The 8,810-nt window shown below is 38.5% G+C and overlaps 1 non-coding gene across 1 annotated transcript; it reads left to right on the plus strand.

Moving 5' to 3' along the window:
* The first annotated feature begins 6,468 nt into the window (after nt 1-6,468).
* Nucleotides 6,469-6,540, plus strand: trnap-ugg (transfer RNA proline (anticodon UGG)). The gene has a single exon. It is a non-coding gene; the product is annotated as a tRNA-Pro (tRNA).
* The last annotated feature ends 2,270 nt before the right edge of the window (nt 6,541-8,810 follow it).

The following is an 8,810-nucleotide window of genomic DNA, read 5'->3' on the forward strand; positions in this document are numbered from 1 at the left end:
AAAAAACAAACAAACACTTTTTTGACAAATTAAAAGCTCACTATAAGAATCTTTCTATTAAACAGTGAAAGAGTTTTCCTCTGCCATCCTCACCTCGAAATGTCTCAATCTGGAAAGTTATAAACCGTTCTTTGTTGAAAGTCCGCCACTAACATGAGATCTTGTTTTTCTCTAATCAGTGCCTCTAAAGTATGACGGGTGATCTATGCAGAGAAGAAACACCACAAAAGTGAGCTCTCAGCAGGAATAGAGACCAAAGAAACTAAAACCTAAAATTAACACTTTAACCTGTCGCCAACTTGATGACTTCTTTTTATTTCAATTTGACAAACTCTGCAGTGGCTCCGTAATTAGAAACACAAAGTCCAGCATGGAGCGGCTGAGTGAATGTGGTCTGGACTCTGGAGGAGAGTCACTAAAGCTGCTAACATGGTGTTTTTCTCCAGGACAGGCCTCGGTGTGAAAGTCTTCCTGCACTGAGGGCAGCTGTGGATTCCCTTCCTGTCCTCTTCATCAAAGTGAGATTTAATACAGTTCCTGCAGTAGCTGTGTCCACAGGTTGTAGTCACCGGATCCTTCAGTAGATCCAAACAGATGGAACAGTTTAATTCTTTTCTATACAATCAGAGCAGATTTATAAATGTTAAATTCAGTTTTTGTGTGATAAATTTTCAGTTACCAGTGTTTCACTTTAGTAAAATTACCATGAGATCGCTTTCTACTTGTTAGAGATGCTGTTTTCTGCACTTTTTCCCTTTTAAGGCATAAACATTTTATCCCTTGTGGCCCATTTGGGTAGTGCTTTACTACATGTGAACGCTCTTAAGGAGTGGTATTAGATTGATGCACCTCCTTAGCAGATTTGCTTTAGAGGAATTTGCAGCCAGCTATTTTACCCTTTAATCTTTATTTATCTTCTAATACATCTCCTGTTCTTGATTGCATAGCCCACACCAAATCACCGTACCACATTCTCCTACACTATGCCATAACTCTATGTACCATCCATCTAAATGTAAATAAACTCCACTCTTACAATTTACTCCTGGATTTCAGCCTCTCCTTCTGACTGAGGATAACTATTGTAGCAAAATCCAGCACTGAACTGAATAACAGCATTCTGTACAAGAAGAGTTGTGTAAGAGCCAATTAGCACATGTGCAGAGCTACAGAAATCAACTGAAAACCTATGGAGAGAACTAAAGGTCAGAGTTCACAGAAGGGGCCCACAGAACCTTTGAAGTCTGTGTGGAAGGGCCAAAATCACACCTGAGCTGAGATGAGGCAAAGGCTTTTCTACCAAGTATTAAATACATTTCAGTAGGTGTGTTCAATACGTTTTCACTGTGTGATTGTTCGTCATTACATAAAATTTATGGAGATCCATGGCTTGATTTCCTTGCATGTTTGGATTAGATGGGTCGTTACAGACATTTGATGAGATTTCATATCAGTAGCACCTTTAGAAATAAATTTAATTAGAAAAATTGGCGACATGTTTAATACTTATTCTACCAGCTGTATATAGTAACTATTTTTAGAAAATATGCGGACAGAGTGGAACTACAGAGTTTCAGGTAAAAGAGGGAGGAGTTATCAGGGTTTCAATTTTGAGCCATCTTTTAATATACAAGAGCGCATTTAAAACACCAGTGAACACAATTCTTAGGCTGTAAATGTTAATTTCAAAGTAATGAACAAAATAGAAGTTAAATCACTATACTTACAATATTAAAAGGTCATTATGCAAAAGACAGGTTAAATAAATCAACACAGTAAATAAAGATTCAGTTAAACTCTATAGTGCAGTATGGTGTAATATGGTGTAAGGTAAAGATCGTACAATAATACAGAGAAAATAGAAATCCTCAACAATTAGATGACCCCCTGTGAGCAAGCACTTTGACAGCAGTGGGATGGAAAAAAATCCCTTTTACCAGGAAGAAACCTCCAGCAGCAGCAGGCTCAGGGAGGGGCGGACATCTGTAGCAACTGGTTGGGGTGAGGGGAAGAAGACAGGGCAAAGACACGCAGTGGAAGAGAGCCAGAGATTAATAACTAATGATTAAATGCAGAGAGGTGTAAAAGACGTGTTAAAACAGGTGATTGAAAAAGAAACAGTGCATCATAGAAGCCCCAGCTTCAGGCCTTCACAACTAAGGGAGGATTCAGGGTTACACAATCCAGCCCTAGCTGTATGCTATGCCATATCTTCCTGCACTGAGGGCAGCTGTGGATTCCCTTCCTGTCCTCTTCATCCCAGAAACCTTTAATACAGTTCCTGCAGTAGCTGTGTCCACAGGTTGTAGTCACCGGATCCTTCAGTAGATCCAAACAGATGGAACAAGAGAAGGTTTCTCGGTCCAGCTGAACTTTCTGTGCCATTTCTCCTCTCAGTGTCAGTGACTGTGTGAGTTTCTCTGGGATCCAATGGAAAATATTTGTGATATGTGTACAGACTGGAGCTGCTATGTTTCAAGTAAAAGTGGGAGTTTTGTTAAAGGAGTGGTTTGAAGCATACACTGCATATTTAACCCTTGTTATACAAGAGAGCACCTTTAAAATGCTGGTCAGCACATTATGTACAGTATGAAAATTCTAATGAAATATAAGTGAAATCAGTCACATGTGCTTGTAACAACTGACATTTAATGGCACCAATCACAACAATCGCCCCCACAACAACACCCAAAGCCAAAATACACTGATTACTGTAGCTAAAGAAGATATTTAAAACTTTTAAACAACTTCTGCAACGAATCCAACCACTAAAACTACACCAACACTTGTGACAAAAGAATGGCAGCCACTTACATGAAGCACCTGCTACAAACAACAGCAGCTCCAGCGATCAGACAAACCAACATCAAGCATCAAGTCAATCTGGCTTCTGCAACTAAAATGACCACTACAACTTACAACAGCATCCAAAACATGGCAACCATCCGCAACTAAGAAGAACAAAAAACAATTAAGCAAAGCAAATCTTTAACCTCACAACTTCTGAGCCAATTAGTGAACCTACAGCACCAATTACAAAGCACATGGCACTCTGCAATCTATTTGTGTAATTTCACCAACACCAGCAATCAAATTCAGATCCTACAACAAAATCCCAGAATTATTATTATTTTATTATTATACCTTTTCTGCTAAACACCAAAAACAAATTTCTTTCCATGTTGCACAAACACTTATTCGAACATCTATAAGTAAATATAATTTAAGATTTAAAGCATTTAATCCCAAATAAAGTCAAAAACAGAGTGTTGTGATGCACGCTCAATCGTCCAGCTGTCCATCTGGACGTAGCATTTCATCACTTATCCAAGTGACTTCTTCAGTCTCTGCTGACTCCAGGTTTCCCCTGGAAACATTATAAACAGTACATCTGCACAATAACTGAAGCTAGCACCACTGAACGAACAATGTGCTGCGAGGTATTTAACAAGCAAACTGTCATCACCTTTGATCCTGATGAAACAGAGCAGTTCTCAGATTCCTTCTACACATATTCTCACTACTGGCATACAATGATAATAGCAGACTGTCCTCCAGAGCTCATAAGCTGCCACATTCCAGGCAAATTAAAAAAACAAAATAAAGTTGATGCTGGACTGAATTTGATCATGAGAGTTTTGACTAACTGCAGTGTACAGTTCATTACTGTAGCACAGCGTAAATCTATCAAGGGACTATGATTTTCTCAAGATCTGCTGGATTAGTCTGGAGATTGTTTTGCCAAGGACTATCAAAAGACTCTCACACAGGACTCCAAACAGCTCAGTACATCACCATCAAGTGTCAAATGTTGCACTGAATCCCACAAAAACTAACAACAATCACCAAAAACAGCTTTCATTTTATTTTTTGAAAGCGTGTACTCAGTACTGTGAAATGGTCTGAAGGCTGACTGAAAGGTTGTTCTCTTTTCATAGAACTTCATCCTGATATAAGCCAGTGGTTACCAACAACGGTTCATTCTCGCTCTAAGCCAAGAGTTCAATGTCTCAACAGTTTGAGGTCTTCTTTATTGCAGTTTGATTTTTGTTTTAAAATGCACCAAATGTTTTCAGTGGACAACAGATGTGGACTACGGGGTGGCAGTTTTCACACCAGCAGTCTTTTGCTATGATGAATTGCATTTTCATAGTGAAAAAAGCAAGACCTTCCCCGAAAACATGTCAGATGTGTCTGTGTACACCAAGTGCCCATTTTAACTGATTCAACATAAATACAGGCTTTTCTCTTTTCTCTGTTATTGCTGAGAATTTGACTAGCGTTTGAGTAAATAAAACCTCCTCCTCCTTATTTCAGGATAATTTCCCTTCATGCAATGACTAATTGACCTGTGATCTGTCAAACATCAGTCATTTAGAGGCAGACAGAACACTTCAATTAGTTTTTGGCTCACTGACTTTTATACATCCTTCATTTATCCAGGTAAAAAGGTAAAAGTAAGTTTTATTCAAAAAAAAATTTAAATCTATTTTTCAAGAAAGATCTGGCCAAGAGTGCAGCAGAAATCGCAACAAATATAACACAACATTTCTGTTGTTAAAACAACAACAACAACAACAACAACAACAACACACACACACACACACACACACACACACACACACGTAATCACTTTTCCTGGCCATGTATTTGACACAAGCCGTCCACGCAGACAGATGTAAACACCTAGCCTACATAACCCAACCAATCCCAGAGCCTACAAGACAACCCGAACATTACCGTTCATACTTGTATAATGAGACTCAAATCCTGCCTGCAACAAGTGTGTGTTTTGATAACTACCCATATGATGTCGTACTTCAAACTGCCCGCAGCTAAAAAATATCGGGTATCTCTATAGTTAACATCGATATCTCCGTCACTTTTACAACCACCCTGTTTAGCCACTAAAAAAATCAATACGACGATGTTAAAAGCTTTAAACCGAGACGGACTTACGTTTTGAGCTTTCCTCTCGCTCTTCGGACTTTAAAATTTAAAAACCGGCATTTTCGTCTTTGTTTATTCTTCACAGCAGCTTCAGCGTTTCCGCTCCAAACAAACACCTCGGCTCTGAAGATGTCTCCAGAGCGTTGAAATTACACACTTTCTGCTTCTACAAAACCTCAAACCTCAGAAAAACGAAACTTTATCCCGTTCTCCTGTCTCTCGTTTACGCATGAAGCTTTGTTTGGCGCGGTTTAATGACGTCAGGCGCCTGAATTACATAACGCTCCGCCATTGTCCAATCAAACGCCTCACAGCTTCCTCTGTGTGCTGACGTCTCGTTGTGAAAATCTGTTGTTTAGTTTACTGTGGAAAAACAAAATATCTGCAAACCTGCAGCTCTCAACCATTATAATAATGGTGGCATAACTTTTTAAAAATTACATTTAGTTATCTAATAATACACTAATACTAAATACTCTTATACCAAAGCCTGTTTATTTCAACCCACAAATGCATTTTCCTCACAGATGTGGCTCCATTTAAGGTTTCACAGAGGTGTACACAATGGTGTGAGGTTCATTGCCAAGAAGCACTGTTACAAAAAATAAATGACCAAACACAAATGTCCTTGCTTTTTGTGCTAAAATCCTGATATTATAATATATATGAGACTGATATCAGGACCAGAGCAGATGGACTGGACGCCAAGCAACTTTGATGGGGTGAAATTAGACTGAGCTCACTTTATTTCATTACAAAAAAAATGAAGAAAAACAGAGAGGAAGATTAATGCTTCCACCTTTACAGCCTGCACAACAAATTCAAGCATAAAGAACCTGTCTGAAACCACAACATGAACCTGTAATAACTGCACATGCAAAGTACACTCACTGCAAATTTGTTTTGCATGTCTCAAGTGAGAATTGGGATAACACATTTTTTTTGTTTAGTTTTTTAACATACAGATTTGAATATTTGCGCCACGTCTGACAATGTTCATGTAAAGTTTCCTTCAGATTGGCCCACCATAATTGGTTGATTTGAGATTTACCTATTATATACATATATACAAAGATGAAGGGTAAGGACCTTGTGTAATACAGCTAGCACCCCCATAGCAAATTGTAACATGTATATGGTAGGAAGCGAGGGCTGGGAGACTCTGTGATACAACCTGTACAACTAATCTTAACCTGATTTACAAAGAGGACCTTTCAAGTTAGCATATTTAAGAATATTCTGTATTACAGCCTGCAAATCTAAATCTACACTGATGTTCTTCATTCTTGTATGTGACTGCATCTCCCCTCTCTCTCCACTCCACCTCCCAGTAACAACGTCCAGTCAGAATTTCTCCACACAGAACCTGCCAACATAAAGCAGCGGAGGACGGTGATTTCATTATTACTGTGTATGTGAAAGATTAGCTGCAAACAGAACAATTTACAACAAATGAAAGTCACTCAGCATAGTGACAAAATCACCGAACATCTGTGAGCTCTACGGGTGACCACGTGTGGCTCGTTGGTCTAGGGGTATGATTCTCGCTTTGGGTGCGAGAGGTCCCGGGTTCAAATCCCGGACGAGCCCGAATTACTTTCGGATGCTTTATTTACGCCATATGTCATCGTTATGGATGAAAATGTTTAATTTCAACGCAGGAATCCTTTAACATTTATATCATATTTAAGTTAAGCTTTTGCAAAGTTAACTTGTATAACTCAAACATTAATTAATTAACATAAATGATGTACTCAAAAAAACTCATTCAGTCATTAATTGACTAATAAGACATTCATTGGTGTGTCAGAAAGAAGATAAAGAGGTCATGATACAAATAAGTGATGCCATTTTAAAACACACTTTAACTATACAACAAAAGTTCAAACTGTTCTGATAATGCGAGGACGTTGCTGTGACTTATACAGTGTCTGCTTATTTTTATCTCTTCTCTAAAAAGCATCAATAATATTAGCTTAAACCCCGTGAAATTATTAGCTAACTTGAACCTTCTGATCCACTAGTCTGCTGGTATATCGCGAGTCGCCAGCTGAGAAGCTGATGAACTTTATTATTATTATTTTTTTTTAGTGATTTTTGTTCCTATTCTGATCTAATTGGGCTTCAGTGTTTCGGTACAGCTGCAGATCCAGGTGACAGCAAATCAAAATGATGTCACCTGTGAGTGTCCAGCTGCAGCCTGTGTTCAGTTTAAATATTGTTATACACCGATATGGATCAGTTCATGTTTTTCCCCACTGTAACATTTAACAAGGACTGAGAGAGGAGGACAGAGAGGGAGAGAGCAAAGAGAAACAGGTAAGAGTGGACATGTGGTCAAATTCACCACAAATGATAAAGCTGTAGATTCTGTTAACCCACATTCAGTGATGATGATTTGACATAACTAAGCCGTGTGTTGTCCTGTTAACAATCGTGAATCCCAAACTGCTCTTGTAATAATTATTATGAGATTATATTTTTTGTCATTTACCAGCAAATACAATTCTAGTTTAGTGAGGAGGATGAAGAGAGAGAGGTTGTACAAGAACGAGGAGAAGATAGTGAAGTTAGCTGGAAAAACTACAATTATTATTCACAAAGTAATTTTTCATGTTGGCATCTTGTACAGGTTGGTGGAGTGGCAGGGTGATGCTACTTTAGGTGTTTGACGATTTGACGGATATAACGAGACCCAAGGGAAGCGAAACTCAATACATTCACGTAGGACACAGACCTTCAAAGTAAAACAGGAAATGTAACATAGACGCAGACTTGACTAGGGGAGACAGAGCAACTAAGAAACACAGAACAATAACAAGGAGACACAGAGGGCGGCTACTAAATACTAAATACTGAAGAGAATACAAGAAAGCCGAACTAAGACACTAAGACTACTGGGGCAACAAAGAGAACTAAGATCATAATACAAAAACTCAGAGACACAAGGAACTCAAAACACTGGGTCACCGACCCAGGACCGTGACACCGCCCGCCTCTGTCATCTTATCCTTTTTGACACAAAGAGTTCTTTAACTTCTTGAATTGAGGTTTGCCATTGTGAGAAGGGTTGACTACATTTGCAAACAGTATTGTAAATAACCCTAAATACTTTTATTTAGTTCCTTGCACTTCATTTTGGCACTTATGGCTGTTTCCTATCACCAGCTTCGTGTTTGAGTTTAGAAGCTTTTATTTTGAAGGGACGATTTCCCGTGAAACACTGTCGGCGTAGTTTTAGCGTCAGTCCCTTGGAGATTTCTTTTGTCATTAGCAGCCTCCTTGATAGAGGCACAAGGTAGTTTCATGACGTAGATAAGGACATGTTTATATGTTTTGTGTGACAGAGGCTACATTTGTTAAATTTTATATTGAATCCTATTTTATGATGTAAGGTTTATGATTGTTAAGAGTGTAGATTTTTAACTTACATGCTGTTTCTGTGTATACATCCCCAGCTCCTATGGTGAGGTTAATGGTTTGCTGCCATTAAGCCTTCAAAACCTAATGAGTAAAGTGTCATCCTTCATTCGGTGGTTCGCTACAAGTATATTCCATATTAACTACGCCCCCTGCCCCCCGGAAGCTGATCAGCTTCCGTTAGTTTGCTCCGTTTCGAGTAGTGATGGTAAATTTGATTATTTTTACTGAATCGAGTTTTAATGAGTCACTCACCAAAGTGAATCGAATTTTGAGTCATTTGAGTCACTGAGTCAGTCGACCAGAGAGTGCAAAAAATGTACATTTTCACTCAAACTTAATTTGTTTCTCTTTTCATGTATATCCTACTGCTAAGATGAATGATTAAAAAAAACCAACTATTTTATAGAGCAAAAAAGAGCTAAAACATTTCTAAAATT

This window comes from Pundamilia nyererei, unplaced genomic scaffold (genome assembly GCF_000239375.1).
Source record: "Pundamilia nyererei isolate P.nyererei 1_Seehausen unplaced genomic scaffold, PunNye1.0 scaffold00510, whole genome shotgun sequence".
Lineage (NCBI taxonomy): Eukaryota > Metazoa > Chordata > Actinopteri > Cichliformes > Cichlidae > Pundamilia > Pundamilia nyererei.